At 37.6% G+C, this 24,725-nt stretch overlaps 1 protein-coding gene and 1 long non-coding RNA gene across 7 annotated transcripts in view; both read left to right on the plus strand.

The window, feature by feature from the left end:
- Rbp6 (RNA-binding protein 6) overlaps window positions 1-24,725 on the plus strand; it is a 590,474-nt gene that overhangs the window by 96,247 nt on the left and 469,502 nt on the right. The gene's annotated exons all lie outside the window — the stretch shown is intronic.
- Window positions 1-24,725, plus strand: part of LOC114937653 (uncharacterized) — a 152,520-nt gene that overhangs the window by 76,797 nt on the left and 50,998 nt on the right. For all 4 annotated transcript variants that reach the window (XR_003820918.1, XR_003820919.1, XR_014924970.1 and 1 more), the window contains exon 3: window positions 9,491-9,573. This is a non-coding gene — a long non-coding RNA (uncharacterized LOC114937653). The remainder of the gene's footprint in view (window positions 1-9,490; window positions 9,574-24,725) is intronic.

Raw genomic sequence — 24,725 nt, forward strand, 5'->3', positions numbered from 1 at the left:
CTCTTCTCTTCATTTATCCAGCAAAACCCTTTGGCGTCGCAGGTGCGTGCGCGCACGATACACGTATTGAATTCGCGCGAACGGCAGATGGATCGATCTCGTTCGCGAAATGTCACGCGAAACGAAGATTAATCGCACGTGGAATCGACCGCTGCCATTGTCGCGGGTTTTTCGATTTTGACGCCCGCCACCCAGTGATAACACGAAGGAATCGGCGGACACTCGTTAAAGGGATCACCCTTCGTGTCAGTCCTCAAGGCTAGATTAGACGCGTGAGGTGAAAGCAACTGCGAACATATTTTCATATTATATTTTCAGCGATATAAGACGCGATGGCTTAGCTTGCCGGTAAATCTTTCAGTTGTTTTTCAGATAGATGGCGAGGAAGACAATAAAAAACATACAGTATTTTTTATATAATTTTAATTTTATATATATATTTTAATTGTATATACATATATAGATATATATTTAATATAAATTAATTATATGTATATATAATGAAAATTGGTGATGAAATAACAGTGCTATTACATAGATAATCATGTAAGTGTATAAACTACTGATTAAATGATGTAAATGTGTTTCCGTTTCGAGCACAATTCACTTTTTCTTGCTAGGTTAAATAGATACCATCAACGTACTGTTACGTTCTCGTTGTTAGCGATAGCGTTTTGCGACGCAGCATCACGACACTACTTAGCGCATCCGTTTCCGGAGCATCTCGTTAGGGCGAATCGCGTTGGCACGCATACCCAAAATCTTATGGGCTTTTCCGATGCCCTTCTTTTCGCCCCTTGGGTGCGAGCGTAAGAGCCAAAAAAAAAACGGGAGACGAGAAGAGAGGGCCTAGCGTGTTGCCAAAAACCGTAATGAAGCGCGCCTTGGGAGGAAAAGCAATGCGCCGTCGACGACGATGGCTCTGGCATACATCGTCGTCGTGGTTGTTGTACTCGTTTTTCAGTGTAATCGCAAAGACAAAACAAAAGCCACGTGCATATATAAAGGCAGTCGCAGCAAGGAGAATGGGAGAGGGTTTGAATAGTGACAGGATGAGAGGGCTAGATTTCTTGAAGAGTGGAAGAGAAAGAATAGTGGAGTAGATTTGAAAAATTTAAAATGCGATAATGAAAAATTATGTAGGGTAATTGCGAAAGAAGAAAATTGCGTCTCTTTTGTTACATATAAGATTATGTAATATAATGAACAAGTTAAATGTGTTGATGAATAAATAGAACATTGTAATAAAATAATGAAATGATAGAGGAATTTTAGTTACATGAAAACGAAATTGTGTTGTAGATAAATTTTTTGCTGACGTAATTTAAAATGAATATCTTTTTAAAGCTGATATTTCGGTTACAAAATAGAAAATAAAATAAAAAGGCTATTTTTGTATAAAATAAATTTTTATAAACAGTTATTGTTACTAATATAAGAAATATAAGAAATGTTAGTAACTTATAAAAATTTTGAATATATTTTAATGAAATATGACAAATGTAATAATATATTGCTAAGATGGAAAAAAGAGAAATTCAACTATAGGTATTATTTACAATAATAATAATAATATGATATTGAAGATAGCAGCAGTAACAATAGTAAGTAATGAAAATGATAGTCGTAATATTTTATAGTCAATAAAGAATCATTTCGCAATAAGCAGAACATAATCTCGCGAATCAATACAGTAAGCGCGCCGGGTTGAGGGTGGAAAAAATTGGAGGCAGAGGGAGGCGGAAAATAAGCAGAATAGAAAGACTTCTTTCTTCTGTATCTCGACCATGTAATGAACCGCGCCGCAAGGAGTGAACAAAGATATGGGTAGGGAAAGGAAAACTAAAATCTAAAAAGTAAGAGGTAAGAGGAGAAAACAGTTGTAGTTGTGGAAGAGGGTGAGTTGGAGAGAGAAATACAAGATAAAACATAACTGTGGCATCGGCTTCGCGATGCCAGCCAGCAAAGTCGGTCTCTCTCGAGGAGGGAAAACCGTCGCTGAATTAGGAGACTTAAATTTCCGGCCGGGGCGCGCTGCATTGGTCTTAGCCGACCCTTCGCGCGATGCCTACCATCGGGTGAAAGAAAATCCAAGTAGTCGTAAAAGTCGCCTCTTGGCAGTCGTCTCAACGCCATTTCGGACGCCGTTTCGGCAATCGCGGTGTCTTAGACCAAGTCCTTTATGATTTCGCGCGCAGAGTGGCTGCAAGGGCTCTTCCACGATGATATCTACCCCTTTCTGATTTTATATCCTTGAGCTTGAAAACTTCGAATTCGATACCATCGCGTTGGCTTTCGAAATTTAAGGAAATGGAGAGACACTTTAAGAAATTTTGAGAGAGGAAAAGTTTGAATGAATTTTTGGGAAGTTAGTACCCTATTTTCAACATTTCTTTCTTTTTTTTTCTTCTAATTTTTAATCGAATTTAAATTTAGAAGAGCAATTTGCTTGCAGATTTTTAGTTTAAATTTACCTTTTTCTATGTAAACTTATCAATTCAATGCAACAATCGATACAGCATTTTGATATAAATAGTGATTTATTAAATTTATCATTACATAAACATCAAACGTATTTCAATACAATCAAATTTCACTTTAACATGCAAAAGGAACAAAACGAGCAATTCAATTAAAATCTGACATTCGACAAATATAAAATTATAGCGATTTTATTATACATTTGTTAATAATGTAAAAAAATGACGTTTGATGAATTTTCTGTGGGGGTTTTCAGAACATGAATAATTAAAAATAAAATATTATAAAGAGTTCGTCAGGATGTATTTGATATATGGATACAGTTTCTATAAGCACTTACTGTACTCGATATTAACCCGAGGCAGGTAGGTCAACTCAAAAATAATAATACACATGTGTCTCGGTCGATGTTTCTAATACGACTCTCTCGAATAATATACATGCTGTCGCGAAACGGAATCATTCGATGATCATGCGCAGTGATCTCACGCATCACGGTTAGGACACGTGTCCAAAATAATACGAAACATATATAATCGCCTACATTTCAAAAGGTCTTAAATAGAAACGTAACATACGAAAAATGACCTCGTATATGTACTCGGAACTTTTGTTATATCATTTCAGCATCGTCGAAAGGTAACGATTACATGTTTTAGCAGTTTCCGTTCCAATGTCGTTTCTTCATCGTTAACTACGTCGACGTTAGCGATTAAAGTTGGCGGTCGCGATCATCATCCTGGAGATTAGCGAAAATGGAATTTTCGCTTGCCGCACTCCTAATTCGATGCGCCGTCCCAGTTCGGGGATGGAGAAACTTCCGGTTAATGTTGCTAACGTTAATTTTAACGTGCAATAAAGTCGTTCCACTTTCGCTACCATCGAGAAGGACCTCAAAGAGAAAGAGACGAAGGGAGGAAATCGGCTGAAGGCCACCTGGAGATTTGAAGACACCTCAACAGTTGCGGTAGCGACGTTTTAACGAGCCTTTTATGCCGTCAGCTTCATTACCTTCGTTAACGACCAGAAGTCGGTAGTTTGGTATGCAAATCGATTCGAATCGCGAGACATAAACCGACTGTCGGGTGTCAATGGAACTTCCGCGAAAGTTGCACGTAATTTGCATGACGTCCTGTCACATTTGCTGTCGTCACGTTGTAAGATAAAAAAATTATACGGACTGAGAATTTTGACTTTGGATTTATTGTATAGTCTAACTTTCGTTTCCGAGTAACACACTGTGCATTAGCTTTTATTGTAAAACGCTATAAATCCATTTATTTTGCTATAAATTACTTGGCATAATTCTGTCTTAACGAGTTTTTTTTAACGTTGAAATTAACAATTAAAAAACAGATTTCTCCTGTACATGCAATGAAAAATGCAAGGAAAACTGGAGTAAGCAAAGTTACTAATGAGCTGTACTCTTGAAAAAAATTGAGAACTTGCAAATGAAAGGGTCGTGCGTGCAAAAAAAACCATGTTTCGAGTAAAATATGATCAGCATTTCAATGTTAATAACGATAAAAAAATCATAATTACCCTGCGAAAACGATTATGGCATAGATATCCGCGGTATCATGTCGTGCTCATAAACATTATGACGTTTAACATCACGTGCAATAGGCCCTTAATGCTTGTCTCGCAATTTTTCTCTTTGCATATTCCTTGCCGCAAATAATTTTTTATGAATTTGTTAATTCTCGCACGCTAAAATGCGTACATTAACATGTAATTACTATAACGCATCTCGCATTGATATCTTATGAAAAATGGATTGTTATTACGCTAAAATATTATGCTCTGTTCGTGTATTACATTCATATTTCATTTTTTATCTACGTTTCGTATAATGAATGAAATACGACTCTTCTAAAGTAAAAGAATTACACATCCGTATTTCAATTGTGGGTATATTATTCCTCGATTAAATTTTCTATAATTAATTTTATATAAATAAAATTTAATTTTCTGTGTTAGCCCGTGTAAAAATTTATAGTATATGGTCCACTTTAAATAGGTTTGCGAGATAAAAAGAGGAGCGTAATAAAAAAAATGTTCTAATTAAAATATAAATGCAAGATATACCTATATATAAAAGTAGTGACATAGCTATTTTTCCCCGTAGTTTCTTTATAATCCGATAAAATATGATGATATCGTAAATTTGAAAATTCACATTTATTATATGTCACGATCGTAAATGCAACGTCGTGCGAAATAAATCTTTAATGCTCGTCTTAATCTATCCCCTTGCACAGTTTCTCTTGCAAATTCCTATTTTACGAGTGGCTCATTATTCGCGAGGACGATGAACGTCACATCTCTCTCATGTCGCAGGTTCCTCTCTCTTTCTCTCTCGTTCTATTTTTCTCTTTCTCTTTCCGTGTAACGAAATCAGCGACTCATTAGCGTGAATTCACGTTTGGGCCACCATGTCATCTCACGAATCTCATTTAATTAATACGTAGCGTAGTTCAACCGGTGAGTGCTTCAAAACGAAATCACTGAGTCCGACTAGATTAAGAGTCATACCAAAAAATGATCCTCGAGTTGAGATACACAAAAAAAAGTTCTTACAAATACGTATTATTGAGAAGCATATAATAATGCATATAATTATGTATATAACGCAGAATTAACAATGATATTCTCTTTATTATTTTTCAAGCTACGGATTATTGCAATTATATTTAATCGAAATGATACAAACAGAAATATTTCATATATAAGGTTATAATTTTATAATGATAGATTTTTTTATAAAAGGATTTTAGATGTTTCAATATCTGTCATAATAAACTTGTTAAAATTTTACAATACTTTTTTGCTTGATATAGAATAGATTGCTTGATATTGCTATTGTTTTTTTTTCCGAGAAATTATTCTTTGCAAAATTAATAACAGAATACCTTTTCTTCCGTATATTTTTTCCTGATGACCGCTTTATATTTTATTCAAACTTACAATTAGCAAGACACACACTTACGTTGCACAAGATGCTCGCGTAAAATGCATAAAATTCTTTTCGCACGAATTCCGGAATGCGAAGCGAACGGAATTATGGTGACAAACGCGAGGATCGTATCGTCCACCGCATGTCGGACACAGAAAGCCCATTAAGAACGAACTCGTATGCTCAATGCTCAGCTTCGCAACAATGCGGCACTTTTGCTGGACAAACACACACGCTTGCCCCCGCGAAACTCTTCTCCTCTGTTAGGAACCTTTCTGGAAGTTTACAACGACAAAACGGTACACTTGACAAAATTTCGTTGCTATTTGTCGTTGGATATACATAGCGAAGTTTGAGAGTTTCAAAGTTGACACGAGAAGTAATAATAATAATACAAACACACACAACGGACCGCGAATAACAGTCAATTGACGTGATATAAACGGGAGAAATATCGTTTTAATCAATCGAAATTCACAAGTTCAAAAGTCGACGTAAGTGTCTACGAAAGATATTAAATTTTCTCAATTGGAATCTGATTATCTCGTGTATCAATTCTTATCGGTTGTTGTGCTTATTCGCAAATTGAATTTCCTCGACCTGAAAATTTTTAATTGCTTCAAGGTTAGATAAACATTGAAAAGTAACGGACTGAACTTTCAAGACTTTTCCATTAATTTCTGTACCGGGAGAATCAACGATACGCTTAAAGCAAAGTCACAGAGCGACACCAGTTTTGCAATAATCAAGATCGTAACGTCGGTCAAGTTTTTTGACGGAGAAAAAGGAGGGAGGAGAGAGAAAGAGAGAGAGAGAGAGAGAGGAAGAGGAAGTTTATGCACGGTTCGTACCAGAAAAATAAAAGGAGACGTAGGAACGCGATGGAAAAATGAAAGAAAGCGGCTAGAGCAGCGAGAGAAGACGAGAGACACGGAGAAAGAGAGTGAGAGAGCAAATGAGAGAAAAATCCGAGAGCTTCGTCGGCATCCGGTCTACTCGGCACGACGGACTCATTAAGGGGTTATTTCAAAGTTTAACTGAATCGAGTCGGGAGGGAGAGATGATAAAAACTCGGAGCACCCACTCGCTTCTCTCTCTCTCTCTCTCTCTCTCTCTTCTTCCTTCTTCTCACTCCTGCGTAACCACTGTCTTCTTCTACCCCCTTAGTCACTCCCGAACTTCTTCATCCCTCCGTCGACACTCCGTACCGTTGGCAATATTAATTAACGTCATCCTGCAGCCGCAGTTCAGTTATTTGCAGTTTGTTAACCGGGAGAATGCTAAATCGCGACGCTCTTCCTTCTACTCCTTCTTCATCCCATCGTATCTTCCTTTACCGCTTAGTAGCGCATCGTTATATTCACTCGCTTTCGCATTGCATTATTAAAGGATGTGACATACTTTCTCCTTTCCGCTTCGGGAAATCAGGAATCGTGATAATGAGAAAGCTGTCGTGCGTTAAAGTACGCAATCTTGACAAATAACGATTAAGATATTATAACCGTTCATTTATAATTGTTATTAAAATTAATTGTTATTCAGGTCCGATATGCAATATATTTTAGGATTTGATTAGTAATCAAAATTAATTAATAATTCAATTTAATGAAATTTCAGCACACACATACATATTACACCTATTTAATTTTTGTTTTATTATTTGATATTGAATTTTATAAATAATAAATTTTTATACACATTTCTCGGAGCACTTTCAACGTTGTTGCATGATTTTGAATTTTGAGACGAGCAAGTAAAGGATGAAAAGCAATTCGAATCGAAATTTTGAAGACGATGAGGAAGGAGGAAGACAGCATGTCTGCCATAGTCGCGTCCCTTTTTCCTCCTCATTCAATTATAAAGTGATCAACGTCCACCCTCGCTCGGTGGCACGATTAACGATTCCAGATGGAAAACTTCAGCTCTACGTAATTCCCTTTTACACTCGGCGAAATCCGCTCGTTAGTGTGTAAAACGTACTCATACAATCTCACATATCTGCGCGTGTGAAAGCACGGATACATCTATAGCTCTCTCGTTCCAGCTCCTACGTTTAACGATAAGTCTTCCAGAATAGCTACCACTAAGACCCGGTATTCACAGATAGAAGTAGACTCTTCGCGAAATGGATATCGAGCGGAAAAGAATAATAAAAAAGCAAGATAAAATATACACTGCTCTTATCCGTTTAGAATAATCTTGATTATGCATCTGCAAACTTTGTATTTTTCTCTTCTTTTTTCAAAGGAAAATAAATCATATATCTATGTCTTGGGAAGAAGAATGGGAGAGGAATTTTTATTATGTGTCAGCGACAATGTTTTAATACAAATACAATCGAAAAGATTTTTTGTTACATTAATCGTTCGAGAGATACTTATCTATTAAAAAAAAAAAAAAAAGAAATATGACAGTAATATGCAGATTTTGATTCAGATAAAAACGATATAAAATTTTTAATACTACGGACGTGAGGTTGCAGCATATATTAGCATTAGATAGTAGCATTAGTAGAGAGTCATGCGCCCCGATTATTCGGTACGTATGCTAGGCGCGCTTCGCTTGCTTGACTTATCCATCTGATAAATACATGGAATCCTCGAGGAGGCCCGTTCCAGGGTTCCAATCTCGTGTTACCGGCTATCCGGCGGCGTGTAAACAAATTGGCAGTAATGACGTTGCAATTTGTCAGATCGCCCGTGCCATACAAACGCGTGCGCGCTTCTCTCTCTCTCTCTCTTTCTCTCTATGTATGTACATTTGTATGTGTGTTGTGTACATGATATGTAAAGTCAAGATTGCTACCTGATGTGCCTGAGATCGCACACTCCGCTCTTATTTGCATATATATTTATTATAGCGAGTGTTTTCTGCTAAAACAACCGTAATAATTGAGTTAGAAGGATTTGAGAGGAATTTGAATTTTTTTCTTTTAGAAAAAAATATATCAAATATAGTGAAATGATCAATAATTGTACTCTTCAGGAATTGCTTTTTTTCTATTATATTTTGCATTCACGGATACATTGAAATTCCTTATTTCGTCTCTTTATTTTATTCGAGCATGAGAGAGAAAATATTTCGAGGACACAGGTTTTTTTTATGTATTATTAATTTATGTTTGCTTCGCGCGCGTAATCGAGGGAAAGAGACAATTTGATGAGAAAACAAGCTTAAGTTAAAAGTCGGTGGCGCGCGCGTTTACCGTGTTGCGTCGTGTAATGCAATTAAAACGACTACGCGCATGTAAAAATTAGTCGGACGTTAGGCTAATGAAGAAACTTACTTAACAAGTTACGACGCGACTCAGCATTTTCTGAGCAAACCGCCAATTTAGCTATACATGGGCAATTTCAAGAAAAATATGTTACATAATCGTCGCAGTTTTTAACACACACGCGCGCACACAAACGCACGCTTGTGAAATATGTATAATATTTAAAATTACAGAGTATACGGTAAAGTGTACGTTAATATTAATATATTAATATTACGTATGCTAATGTGCAATATATTTTTATGTTAATATTTATACCTTTGTAGATACCTGTCGGTAGTCAGGAATGAAATTTCACATTGAAATGACATATTATATGGTACGGAAACAGTTACAGCTTTCATTTTATCTAACACACAAGCGACAAAATATTTCAATATTCATGAAACCAAAATTGCTTTTAAAGAGTGAAAGCAATCAGTTGCATACGCGCAATTCTAACTTTGGCTGAAGTAATGCTCTCTTATTATTTCTTTATTTTGTCATTTTTTTTTGAATTACTGCTTCTATCATTATGCACTGTTATTTTTGGAATGTTCATGTCCGTCAATGTATCGTTTACTTAAAGTCACATTAATTCTATTTTCGAGACTCTCGCGCGCAAATAGATAGATAGAGAGAGAGGAAGACTCTCTAAAGTCGTTAAAATCTAAGAGTCTCCAGATTTAGTAAGTAACCCTCGTCACTCCGTGCCACGTCTCTCATGCTCTTTATTAACGTTGACGTCGCTAATGATCGATGAGATGATAACGAGCATCTTTTATTTTCTGTTTTAGGTAAGCAGACGTTCGAGTCGAGCGAGCAAAAAATATCTGACGCTCGCATATGTTAATCGTCACCCACGTGGTCCACCCAAGTAGTAAGTACACTCCCTTTCGTCTTGTTCGATAATCAGCGCGTCGCATATATATACAAGGCGGTCGTTTCTTACGGCGACGTAAATTCTCGACGAAATGAGGGGAAGCCGAGCTATCTGCTCTGAAAATCGCGCTAATCGTTATCGCGACGCGTTATACTTACTTGCTATCTCCCGTTTCTCGCGCGCTTCCCTTAGTTTCCTTGGAATTAATTATTTGATTCCGCGTTAATTATTTTGCGGTTAGATAATGATAGGGAAAGCAATTTCGCTCGTGCATCTAATTCGAGCGAATTCAGAACGACTCCGAAAGAATAATAACAATAATTTGCCGTAACACATTTTGACCAAAAGTATATAAATATATTTTTTTAATAAATAAGTGGAGGATTGTGCGGAAGTGTGGTAGAAAAATAAATTCCTGTCAATTGTATATATTTTTTTAACAATTCCAATTTTACGATAAAAATATAAGCAAACATTCGCATCAATAAAGGTTTATTTTTATTTATTTTTTAAATATACACATATTCTTATTGATTTCTCTATCTACAGTTTTTACAACAAAATATACTGTTTTTCTTTTTCAAATTGATCGTTGAAAGCTGATTCTAAACTGACGTAAAACTGTTTATTAATTATATATACATGCCACTTTCACTTATTTAATATTTTTCAAAGTCTGAACACATTTCCTAATTATATATAAGCAACAAGGGTGTCGTTTATATACGTATAAACTTATTTACGATTTATGATACGAAGTGATTACTCACATATGCCCGCGTATATATATATGGAACTTATTATCCGATTAAAATTCCGGAAAAGTCAATACCGATTCTATTAGCGAGGAAGAAGCGTAGTTAATTCAGGCAAGAGGAGGGATTGATCCTGACATATATTCACGGTGGAGAGAGCTCTGCTTTGATATTGCCAGGGTCACAGGAGCGGATGAACGCGTTTGGGGCGAGGTCAGAGGGGGAAAGGAAGCGAGACCGGTCGCTTTAATTACGCAGAGCCATTGTTGCGGCTGGTTGTTTATAATTAATCGTTCGAAAGCCTGTCCCTGCCAGCGACAGATATGACGGCCAATAAAGTACGTCGCTACCAGCCGCTACCGGCCGGGCCGATGGGGAATTTCGGTTATGGCGGAATTTCGGTTTGTCGAAACGGCGCACGTATCGAAACGCGAGCGTGTCGCGGTCGATCGTCGCTAACGAGCGGCCGATCTCTAGCTTCCGGAAATAGCTCATCATGATTGAATGCGGATTCCGCGTAACAGACAGTGCGCTACCGAATCATTACGGTTGCAGTTGTCGGTATTAGTCGAGTAAATTTAAATAATAATAACATAGCGACGCGCGGATTTACATATATATGTATGCGCACGTCACCGAATGAGTAGCGTCAAATGTAGAATTAGTGGAAATCTTCTTGTATTATTCCGTGTAATTCTGACTTAGTGAAACTAGAGACTAAACTTAGAGACTACTTATTCAAGGCCTGCCTAGTGTAGTCTCAACTTATTACTAAACTTACGAACTATGATCTTAGAGATTATCAATGCGGAGCTCAACTTGGTGAAATTAGAGAGACTGCTAATCCAAGTACCGTAGAAATATAACTCTAACTTAATGAGAATTTGTCAAATTGGTATCAATGTTACGCGTTTTACACCGCAATGCAATAATGCAATGAAATGGTAGAATGCGTCTCTCGTACTCTTTGCCAGAGTGTTGGAATTAACTCTTCTCCAAGCGTTTGACAAGGGCGGAGAAGGATGAAAAGGGGAGATCTCTCTCTCTCTCTCTCTTTCTCTCTGCGGAGCTCGCTTTTTACGAGGTGCTCGACCATGCCAGATTCAAATGAGGCATGCTTTAATGCCGCCTGTGCGTGCTCGGCTATACCCGTCTTGCCAAGTCGAATAGCAACCCTTCTGTTTTCGTTTCCTTTCATTGGCATTAAACGTTACCATCGCTATGTTCCTTGACCGAGTTTTCTCTGACCTCTTGTCCGCAAGCGTGGGCGCGTTCGTTATCAGTTTTCGGGAAGTAATTCGTAACTTGTCCAAAAGTTTCCTTTGCCCTACCGTATGAAATAAATCGCAAAGGAAATTTAATCGTATCCGATGGATATGATTAACTTAACTTGACGGACGCAAAGGTTGTATGTCTGCTTGATTAAAAAAATTTTTGACGGGTCAATTGTCGTAAATCATGGGGGACTGATGTATTATATTATACATCTTGAAATAACAATGTTCGTTTATTTATGTTGATTATGGAACTATAATACATTATATTATTATGAGAAAAGGAAATACTGAAACTTTATTCTATAATATTTTTTATGAACGTTTCTCAATATACAAATAAATTTTTATGAAATAATGATTAACAAACGCGTTGTAATATAAAATACAATTCTTCAAAGCTTATCATTCAGTTTTACTATTTTTAATATTTTTATTAGCATTACATATTTTACTCTGCGAGAGATATTAAATTTTATATTTTAAATATATCAAAATTATTTAATTAAAATTCGATTTTCTTTTACATCAAATTGTGCTATAAATCATATTTTATATAAATATATATAATTATATAAATATAAATTTTATTTTACATTTCAAACGTGTCTCTGCAGCAAAATTTTAATTACGAATACCGGGAACTATTAAATAGAAAATTAGAGGCATTCCACGTGATTATTATCCTGTGATGGAAGTGCCAGCGGCATTCGCGGGATTAATTCTCATGTCAGTTTTTTTCTCAATTGACTCCGCCATTGTTGAATCAGCGAACGTTAAATGACGCACGAGCGACGTTAAAGCGCTAAATTTCCAGTGCGGCGAGCGCCGCGTTTCTTCTTCTTTCGGGAAGGAAAGCCGGGGGTCCCCTTTGTATTCCGTCCCCGAAGAAAAGCAGCCGGTTGTGACAGCGCGGATGAAATAATGCGCGAGTATGGGCGGCGAGAGAGCAGGGTCGATATTCCAGAGGGGGCTCTCCGAAACTTTCCGCAGAAGTCACTCGATAAAGTGATTAGGTAACTTTCGGCGAGACGGAGGAAAGGGGGTAAAATGGAGAGGCAATCGGTCAACGGCCATTACAAGTTGTCCCGCCATCAAGGCGGAATGACTTATTACGTCGCAAAACGGTTCGGATGCTCGCGTTTCGCGGAAAGAAAGTTGTTAAAACGCGAAGCGAAACGAAGTCAGATTTTATAATCTCACAGTATCGCTATCAGTCTATACTTGCTTTAAAATAACATTTTCTAATCAAAGGAGAAACATATTGGTCTTTGCAAAAACTTTTGCATTTTATTTTCTGATAATAATACCATTTTTTTATGCACATATTAATTTTGTACTTTTTTTTCGTTCAATCGCACTTAAATAAGCCGTTATTTAAATTTAAATTATCACAACAGTCATTATCATTTTAATCAAACAGCTTTTACCTCGTATCGTATAATTACTATAGCTATTATTCATGCTTCGTTTTAGATTTTGTTATTAAAGGCTCGTGAACAAATTCAGTGTATATTAGATTAAATAATAATGTACTCAAACTATTTTAATGATACGAGAACGTGTCGTAAAATTGTACATAATTATTCATGAGCGTCCCATGGTAGCTGATCGATGCAATATTGTCCAATGTTGCAAACTATTACTATTGCAAACTCAGAGTTATCCCTTGGGATATCATTGCACCTTGCTATGCTTTCCCACGAGCACTGTCCAATTTGTGTACATTTCGACCCCCATTTTGGGACACACACGTGAATGCACAACATTGCCCGGGCGCGAACACGACGGTGACAAGATTGCTCTTGACCCGTTGTAACGATTGCCGTTACATATCACATTGTTTTATCAACCGTACAATTTATAATGACGAACGTCAGACTAGCATGGGATAAAACAAGGTGCCATGCTTTCATTGTTGTTTACCATCGCACGTATTTCATAGCGTATCATCTGCACACGTGCCAGTGGCGTAACTATTATCCAGGAAGTGATGACTAATGCGATAAATATAAAATCAATTGCATAATCACTTGCATATTAATCAGTCGAATGCCGTCACTTAAATGCCAAAGGCTATACAGTTTATTTAAAAAACACAGTCAATCAATTTCTTTACGTCATCTATTTTTGATTTTGTCGTGGATCTTGTTTAATTTATTCACCATTAATTAGGTATAGTAGAGTATAAATACCGGGTTTCAACGAAGAGTAAAATCGATATCGTTGTATTACTGATGTTCTCTACTATTGACATATTTCTACATGATACTGCTAATTTCGCCGGTGTGTGTACTAATTACTTATTTAATGTCTTAATTGAACTATTGTTCCACCGCGCTAGCGTTACGCCACTATTCCCATCACGCATCACGTTTCAGCTTGTGACATTATACGCGAGATGAATTCAAATGTTCGAAAGTCATCTCCGTTCCGTGATATATTTAATGTTACACATGGATATTACATTTGCATTCGCGAAAGTCTCTGCATTACTTGTCGGAACGTCATCGAGATATCAGATTAGACGGGGTGACAAAATGATGGATATTTATGTTTATTAAACGACACGATGACGCTGCTGATGTGCTCGGAGATGAAGTACTCTCACGAGTCATCCCGTGTGATGCAGCGGATTTGCGATATGCGTACGCGCGCGTATTCATGTTGCATAGTACGCGCGCTGTGAAGTGATTGTTCGTCACTTACCGCGATCAAGCACGTAGAGAATTAAAAGCCCGTGGTTTGCGATAGAGAAATTATCAAACCCCGAGATACTATTTTTTTTTTAATATTTTCTCCACTTGTGTTCTGAGCCTGAGACATGTGTTTTGAAAGAGCGAGACACGCCGTGTCACAACTCGCATTTCATCGAATCGACGATCATCATGCTTATATTTATCTTGAACAAAATCACGAATATCATTGAAATCATGCCAATTAATCGAGCTTTACGAAGTGCAAACGGATAATAAACCGTAAATTCTCTTTTTCTCTGGCGATAATAATTAAGTGAGATTAATTATAAAACTCGTTGGAAAAAGTTTCTCGAGAGAGTGAAATCTCCCGTAGAGAACGAAAAAAAAAAAAAATAATCCGTCCACACAGGGAATTACGCTCCTGCGTTATTTGACGCAAATCTTACGAAACGTTCCGCGGAGATGCTGCTGCGACAAACTCACGCACGTACACGCGTCATCGGATTGCGTGCGCGCGCGCGCGTGCACACACGTCACTCGCTCGCTCGCTCGTTCTAGCCAGCGGCAGAGTATAGCCTTGTGGCCAAGGTTGCGCAACGGACGGGCGCAGCAGCACGTGGTGCGCCAGGCTGTGACGCAGAGCTTGGACGCATACACATACACACACACACACACACACACATGTACATACACACACACATTTGTCCGCTGCACACGCAAAGCGTAACTAGGCGCGCTCGCGGCCCCGCCAATTGACTCAAATGCACATTTACCCTACATCCTCGCCGATTACATAATGAAACTCGACGGAGTCGCGCGCAGATCCCGGCCGATTTTTCTTCCTCTTATAAACGCGCGTATCGGACGCGGTGAAAGAACGGTGATTTTCCATCGGAATATGGATCAGGTAGTTACAGAGAGATTATTCGCATACGCGGATATGTATGAGTGATGTTGCATACGATTTCCTCGATAGATTTAGCAGTATAGAGATTGGCTACAGAAAGCTCCTTTCATTATTATTTGTGAGCTCTTTGATCATATATCATTTACAGTCTTCATGTTTTTAGGTATAAAAAATCTTATGATACATTTGTATCAATATTTTGTAAGTATACTCATGATTATAAACAATTTTCTCAAAGAGACTTTAATCATAGATCTGCCTCTATTATTTGTTAGAAAGATGAAACATATATATTCGGGAAATAATTAATAAGATAATCTTACGTAAAACATTTTTAACGTGCATATATAAGATTGATTTTGCACACGTGTGTGGAAGTCAATAGCGAAAAAATGAAGAAGGAAAAAAAAGACTGGACTTTCTGTATATGCGGATGCATGTTCTCGCGACTTTTAATTACATAGCGCGGCCTTAACTTTCGCCCGCTGCGGTTGAAACGCAACGCAGCGCGTCGTCGCACGGTTTTACGGCGTGTAACTCGCGTTTCCTAGGACAGCAGTGCAATTGCAGTGCACATGGTCGCTGCGCGGTGGGTCGTCGATACGAATCGTATAATGCCGCGGCTTGTTGCGGAGCAAGAATATATACGCGCGACCGCTCGATCGTCGTATACGAACATATATTATAAGTGGGACAGTAAATGCCAATTGGGTGGCTTTACGTCGCGGCGAGTTTACTGCGCGAACTTTGTAAAAGTGAATTATTACATCGCGAATCGCGACTTCAGCAGCATTGATCTCGCTTATGACGACGCGAACTCTTACAAGCGACACTCAACGGAGGAAGGGAAGTAAGCGTTGCGGTATTATACTTTATGCACCACGACGGCTCTCTTGCTAACGCGGTCTAAATTTATTATACTCGATAACAGTTCGAAATCAGTCCCTCGAGATATTGATTCGCGATGATTAAACGCTCTCTTTAGATCGAGTCATGTGACGAAACATTATGTCATTTGGGTAAATACAGCGTGCGTCATCAAACGGCTTCAAACGTGATCTTCGAAAGTGATTTTCTCCGCTGCTGTATTATAAATATGTAACATATTTCTTCTCTCTCTCTCTCTCTCTCTCTCTCTCTCTCTCTCATCTTTTATAAATTATTTCTGGACACTCTGCGTACGAGTGGAGATAATTAGCAGTTTGTCTCGCGCTGCGGTAATGTCTTGCGGCATAAATAAATAAATTACCACGTGGGTTTTAAACCCAGGCCAGGCGTTGAACGCGACGAGCGTAATCATCGACCGCTGTGCGCAATTACGATGTCATTATACGACTCACTGTTAATCGCTAATGACTTCTTGATCCCATCCCCGGAACTGTTTAATGGGGCGACATCCTGTGCGTGGCTCGGTAAGCTTCTAGTGGGGCTCGGAACCAGCTCGCCTCGATCGTTATGCGGATATTCAGGGATATGAAGAGATTTCCTCGAAAATGAAACTCGTGGTTACGTATTGTGTGGACGATTAATGTGGATGATTAATAGGCGGTTTCTCAGATTAATTCAAGCGCAGCAGCAATACATCAAATATGTATACAAAATTCAATTTGTGTAAAATATTTCCAGATGTTCAGAGAAGTGGGGCTGTAGCTTTATTTTAATTGCGTATTATGTAACGTCAAAATAAAGTGTCAATTATATATATTTAGTATAGGCATGTATAAGAATTCGCAACTATAATTCCCATCGACTTGTAATACATTTGAAAGTAATTATATTCTTGGATGGAAATTGTTTTACTAACTAGAAATAATTAAACAGCAGAACTTTTCTTGGAATACACTTGGAATATTTTATTAATACAATTTTCTATTAAACTAAAAAATTATCTTAGAAATCGATAGTTTCTATTTAAGAGTATCATGTAGGTACTTTTTACCTTTTTTTTAAATATCTATTATTTCTCATTTTGTTCTTTTTGTCGACATTTAATCTTGGAAGTATGAAGAAGTGGATTCAACAAGCTGGATCTAACATCTAGGGCCAAAAGTTCAAAGTTTGAATGGCGAGTAAAATGCTTTTTCATCGAATAAGGCAATCTCAGATGGCAATTCACATTACGCGAAGTGATGCGTACATTATCATTAAGTGACTCGTCGAAATTCCGTTCTTCGATCTGGATGTTATCGCGAGCACGATTTCGTTGGTAACCGATCATCATGGAAAGGCAAGCAAAAAAGGAGGCCTCCGAGTCATGATGAGAACTCGCGATACGCGCGGGACGATGGCAAAAAAAAGAATCGTGTGGGAGGGGAACGAAGCGAAACGAAACGCCGGTAAATGCGTCTGGCAGTCTCGCACCTGGGTAAGAAGTTACCTGGATCAAGGTGCCGCTAACCGCCGTGTCGAGACACCGTTTAACGTCGCCGGAAATCCGGTTTTTCGCTTGAACACGATTACCGAACTGACGTTGCTTTTTTTATCATTTCCTCGCTTTCTCTCCCTCTCTCTCTCTGAGAAACTCATTGTTCATCGTAATTCTCGATCCTGAAGCGTTGAATACTCTCAAGAGACATATTTTCTTTCCGATTCAATTAGTTTGTCTTCCGGAACGATTATCTGCATTGTGTACGAGTTTCATAATATAAAAAAATATGATAATGCCTATAATATATATTTTCCCGTAAATGAATTTCGCTGCGAATCGGTGCCTCTATCGTGCGCAAAGTTTACCGTCTCCACGTGCGAAATTTATTCGACCGATCCAAGATGCTCCAGAGTCCCGTTTGGTCCTTCCTCGGCCACTCCCTTCCTGCAAATTCAGTATACCATGACTATTCCGTCGCCGTTCTCCATTCTCGTGGAGAACGCACCGACGTAATTACCAACGCTAACTGCCGGTACTGTTATTCGACTCGCACATCCCTTTGTCTTCGCAGGGTCCTCCGACCTAAAGCATCTAAAGCACGAACACACACCTAGGTATATACGCGTTCCTTCCTGCAGAAATGCTATCCTCATCTTTATCTCACTCCCACCGCTATATCTTCCTTTCTCTCTGTCTTTATTAAACAACCACTAGTTTCCTCTAGAACTCGGGTTCGAGGTAATGCAAATGGATTAGCAACTCCTAACTACCATGCAGCCGCATATAAATATATTTTGTATTTGCATTTTCTCTTTGTGGTTTTGTCTTGATGAGCCTGTAATGATTTCTCGAAAATTTTGAGAATTTGGAAGTAACAATTATAATGAATAACACGTATGAACAATTATTTGTAGCTTTTTTCTTACTTCTGGAGATTCGCCACGTTCTTCGTGAGTTATTGCCGATAAATTATTCGAAAGGAGGATCATTCTTGCGATTAGATCATATTTTACCCAGCATGTAAATGATTTTTCTATTAAAACCTGATGACGTTTAATATCACGAGACGCGTCTACTTGTTTCTCATTCGCCTCCGTGATTATGTGTTTGCTCTTAGGAAAATTTGTCCAGAACATAATAATTTCTCTTTCTCTGTCATTACTCCCATCCCCTTATTCTTTCCTTCCCTTGTTCTATTACTATACCCGCGTATTAGGTGAACGTTATTTTACGTCGAGATACATATACGTGTGTATATGTATGTACGTATGTATGTGTGTGTGTATGGGCATTCGCCGCAAGAGTTACGATGTGCTCCCCGCAACAGGTCCGTCGTGGTTTTCCCCCTTGGCCACTATGCTAAAGGGGAGAGAAGAGACGGCAAAACGACAGGGAGAGACGGAGTGATGGAGCGAAGTAGAAACACGTTTCTCGTTCTTCGTCTTGGCTCGAAATCTCTCTGTCAGCTTGGCAATAATATACTGATAAGTTCGCATTGAGAAAAGGGGAATATCGTGGGGCACACTTCCGTCTTGCTGTATTATCTTTGTGAGAATTTTTTAAAAAGTGCAATTTTTGCGCATAAGATTTTACATTAAAAATTTAAATAATTAAATTCAATTTTTCGCGTATATTTTACATTAAAAATTTAATTGATCAATATAAATTACGTTTATGTATAAATGAAATATAAAAATATATTTATACACATATGAGGCGTTAAATAAATAATCATCTTTTCGAATTTGTAAATTTCAATTTAATTTTTCTTTACTTACGCGTGCGCGTGTATCACCCTTCTCTTTTTATTCTCCGTCCAGTCGGCTGTGGCTAAAGGCAGTATATAAATCAGGAAGACGACTGTACCCACCAACGACGATGTATAGAACCGATGAGCGAGAACGAGCAGAGGGGGCACGATCGGTCCCGCTGCTGCATCCGGTGCAACGAAGCGACCTCGATGCATTGTGGGGTATTCCGTGACTGGAATCTCGGACGCGCGATTCTTTTTTCCGCCAGCTTTTTTCGCCTCTTGATCTCTCTCGCGTCTCGCTCGCCCTCGCTTTCCTTCTGTTTTTCTTGCTAACGTTCACGTTCGACTTGTTCGCGATGTATATAGATACCGTAAACTTTTGACACCTCCGAAATCACATTAAAATTGCAGTAAAATTGATTAAAAAATTGGATCTTAAATTAGGTTTATATTATTTGCTTACTTCAGTCTTTTATTTAAATACTAATCCATTTGATGAAAAAACCATTTATTAAACTTTATATAATTCTTGATTTTATTATTTCTATAAAAATTTATCAAAATATACACGATTAAAAATTTTGTGTGCATCTTTCAAAGAAGATTCATATTAATAGATGCAGACAATCAGTTGCTCTTTATTTGCTCGAAGTCAGCTCTTGCTTGAATAGCATTTCAAATTGAATTTTAATTACGAAAAAATATTTAATGATAATAAACAAAATTGTTCAAAGAACCACACACACACACACACATACAAATATAATCCAGCTTCAACTTATGCGCATTTATTCGAAAGTGCATTTTACGCAAAAGGCTGCTCTTACATTGGCTCACAAAATATCCCTTTGCATTTGACTATGGAAAATAATCGCCGAGAAAAGGCAATGATAATGATGCGAGTAACGAACGATCGTTTAGTCTTCTTTGTTCACGCTCGTTCAAAAGTACTTTACTTCCACTGGACCAGCGGCTGTACCTCGAGCCGGGTGTATCATCGACCAAAAAGGGTTGCCATAAATGCCGTATGGCACAATCGTTTCCGAACCCAACGACAAATCGCGAAAGAGATGGCCGATCGTATCGCCATCCTATCTCCCATCGGAATCGCTACCCACTATCCGGGCGTCCGATTGTTGTTTCGGTACAATAAACGCCATTGTCCGGTCGTCCGACGCGTTACGACTTCGATAAACTCAGTTCGACTTTGATTTCGACATTCGTGGACTGCCAAGGATCGATTAATCCTTTTCTCGAATCATTAAATCGGCCCTTCGCTGAGATCATCATTAATTTTTGGCGTGTATACACTATTCTTTTTTCATTGTTCAAAGGTATACAAATTAATTGAAATGCTCGAGTGCGAATGCGATATTTCGGTCTTAACATTAATTTGATATACATATAAAAAGCAATAAGAGCTATAATTAAGTTTTTTCATTAATATTTATTTGTAGAAAAAGATTTATAACATAAAATATTAGACAGAAAAAAATTCGAACGTTTCGGTTGCCTTTTTCAACCTTCTTCAGCACATCATTTAAAATTAAAGATTAATAGAAATTAACAATCAATTATTCGTAACTGTCAATATAATAAAACTATACAGAAACACAGTTATTCGCATAAAACTACGTCAAGCTATTTTTTTTAAAAAACGAAATCAACGCATTTTTATATATTCTATTCCTCGAATCGTCATTCTATGTAATTGTCGCGAAACAAATCTCTCGCTAATTGTTCGGTTAGGAGGTCGGTTGCGAATCTCGATAACAGTAATTGTTAATATGTCTATAAAATCATTGTGTACGAAAAATTAACATTGAAAGATAAGTAAATTAATAAAAATAGATTTACAATTAAATCGAGTAAGATATTATATTGTGACGTGAAGGCTTTCAGATGTTGATTGCCCGAGGTTACAATAACGAATGATTTTTATGATTAATTTGATATTTGCGACTCGGGACATAGCATTGCTATATTTTTCGAATCCAACGAGTAGTCGGATCTCGAGAATATAGTCGAGAGATCAAACGAGACGTCGCGCAGTAGATTCGCTATTTTATTATTCGGAATCGTAAAGAACGATACTTAGGTATCCGTGCGTCCTGCAGTCACCGGTGATTCGTTGCACTCGACATCGTATCGTAAAAAGAGGGGGAATTCGCTCTTTCTATTCCCGATCGCGCGTTTGAGTCGCATATAAAGGACTTCGAAAGGTTCACGGTCGGGCGGAAACGGCGCGGAAATTTCCCTAAGCGGTAAAACATCGCTTCGGTTGATCCGCTGCGCTGCCGTCGTTCCACATATATTTACTTAACGTCGCTTCGCAAAGAACGGATAGGATATATCGCGAGTCCCAAGTATCCTAGATATTTAATCTCTCATTTCATGAATGCTTTATTTTCGCGAATGGCAAAAAATTCCGAGCATTTATATTTTCTACAAATCGATTTCGTCTTTTAAACTTTAACATGCTTATTACTTATAGACCATCGTCTGACATATATACGTACTTTTAAAGTACAATTTTTTTGCAAACGATATTGCATCTATTTAACAAAAAATCTTCCGCATACTTCTGTGACGCTCTGCATCCTTTAAAATCTATAATTTTTTTAAACGCGTATTGCTGTTAAGATAAGGATTTTTGTCAATGCAAAAATATTAAAATATTTTATATAATAAAAAAAATTTTTAAACAATCTACTGTTTGAAATATTATATCGATAAAAAAAATTTTTTATTGAATAAATAAAAATTAGTTTATTTTTTTAAAATCCGATTTTAAAAATTTTATATGTATTTTTAACACATTATTGTGTTTTTGTTTTATAAATATTAACGGATAAAATTGTTTCATTTTTTAAAATAAATTATCTTTAAATATATTAGTTATAAATTGAAAAAAAGCAGGTATAATAAGAAACACAATGTTTTGTTATGGATATATGTGATATATAATGGACATAAAATACCTTGCAAGAGAGTATAACTATCTTACTATAAATTCGGAGAGAGAAAGAGAGAGAGAGAGAAGGGGTGAAATACACGAATGGATTATATCTGTGCGTGAATGTCTGCCTGAGCGCGAAGGATGTTATTTCGTGAATGGAGGGATGCGCGCGTTTCACGGTGCCTAAGACTAATCAAATCTTAATAGAGGCGCTAATGAGAGGGCATTCAGCGCGGTGAAGCGGCGAAACCGAAGGGACGGCCGTTAAGAGAAGGGCTCGCCCTTTCGCTCTGAATTAGCCTTTGCGGTTTCGCGGGTCTGCATTCCAACATTCGTCTCACGTCCTCGTCAGGCGAGGTAACAATTATTACTATTCGCTAGCGCGTGCAATTTTTGCAATTTTATTTTTTCCGCGTACCCGTCCTGTATCCCCTTTCCCTTTCTCTTTCCCTTTAATCGTCTTTGACATTATGCATTTCTTCCACACTTATTCAGTCAGATGATTCACTAACGTTTCTTGATTGTTGCTACAGAACAAATAGCATCTAGAAAAATGTTTATTATAATAAAACTTGCAAGAAATTTATTTTATTTTTTATATTTTTATTTCAATTTTTTTTTAATTATAAAAGCATTTAAAATGATTGATCTTAAAATTTTTACACTATGATTTCACTTATCTCAATATTTTATGATATAATTAATAAAGATATACAAATTATGAATGAGCAACTTCATATAAAATTTAATAACATGCGGCATTATTGATGAAATAATTGATTTTTTTTAATACCACTTCCGATATGTTTGAAAAAAATGAGCAATCTGGAACAAAGCACTCTCCTCGCGAAGTGTTTATAATTATGAGCATGTGACTAGCTTAATTTCCTGGCCGAACTCGACCAACCAATTTCCTCCGTTCTAACAGTGTCGATCGGGTAACGGTAGCTTCTCAACCGTAAACGTCATTTTTTTCTCTCCATCTTTCTCTCTTTCTCTTTACTCGAGGATTGCGGACTAGTTGGAAGAAAGAGAGGAGCCGTTTCCTCGACGTGAAATATCGAGGCATCGCCGTTTGCACGACGTCTCGCGCCTGAAGCTAATGAAATAGCTACTGCATTGCGGTTTGTTTTTTCAATCTAATATACTGCGCAGATTTTCAAATATAAATTTACGAGAGCAAGATGACTGATGATAATCGAGAATAAAATATCCTTGAAACTTATAGCTTCTATAATAGCTTTTTTAGTTTAATATTAGATAAAATAAATTATCGCAAAATATTACATTTGACATGCCATCAAAAATAATATATTATTGACATTTGTTATATAACGAAAGACCGAGAATTCTTTCGTTTTTTGAAATAATCTGAGAGACCATGGCACATCAACATTACATTTACAAGAAACAATACGAAAAATCTATTGAAATTCGATCCGTGATTCTCAGTAACATTGCACGACCAGAACCAGAACCAGTCTCAAGTTCTCCGCTGCAGGAGGTAGGCATCGGATGACCTTTGACCCGAGAATCAGGGCATTGGCTGCTTTCTCACGTAATGATTACGAAATCGAGCCGTGTAGATATCTGCTCATGCTCAGCTTCGCCTTAAACGAACAAGCGATAATGAAAAAAAAAATCACTTAAAATTTTATCGTCTTACTAACGCATCATATACATTTTTCAATTTAATAAAATGATTATATTTTTATTTACTTAAGCATTTTATATAAAACACTGGTTTATTATGTATATATATATAGTTACGGAAGAAAATGAGCGTTTTTATTTTAGCGTGTATAGGGGAGGATTCTAACATGTACAAACCTACAATACGTTTCAATCTAATTTATGCGTACTGCTCACCATTAGATATTTACTATACATTACGATTAAACGAATACAAACGCGAAGTGGTGCAACGAAAGGGAGAAAAAAGAGAGGAAGCGCGTCAAAATGTAGGAAGAAGAGGGACAAAGGCTGCGCGCCGACTTAGACGTGCACGAGCACGTCGCATGATCGCTGAATTATCGCCGAGAGACGCGGCATAAATATGTATGCGACAGAGCAGCAGCGGTATTCCGGATTGCGGAATGCACGTACGGGAGCATGCACCGCGCTCTTCGTGTTCCAAATGAAGCCCCCTTTTGCACCCCGTCTAACCGCTTCTTCTTCTTCGCGCACGCGTGTCTACCTCTAGTTAGTCACTTTTGCCGGTTAGCTACTTCCTAACTTTTAAGCGGAAGCTCTGGTCGAGGAAGAGGGAAGGTGATCTTCGTGTTTTCGAAAGCCGCGTTCTATCGTTCTGAGTTATGCGCCGAGTCTCTCTCTCTCTCTCTTTCTCTCCTCTTTTTCCTCTCCTTCTTTTTCGATCTCTTTTCTTTTTATCCTCCTTTCTGTAGTCCCCCTTCATGCCACGTGCGCCGCTTCT

Source organism: Nylanderia fulva, unplaced genomic scaffold, assembly GCF_048542155.1.
Source record: "Nylanderia fulva isolate GAGA-0341 unplaced genomic scaffold, ASM4854215v1 Scaffold28, whole genome shotgun sequence".
Classification (NCBI taxonomy): domain Eukaryota; kingdom Metazoa; phylum Arthropoda; class Insecta; order Hymenoptera; family Formicidae; genus Nylanderia; species Nylanderia fulva.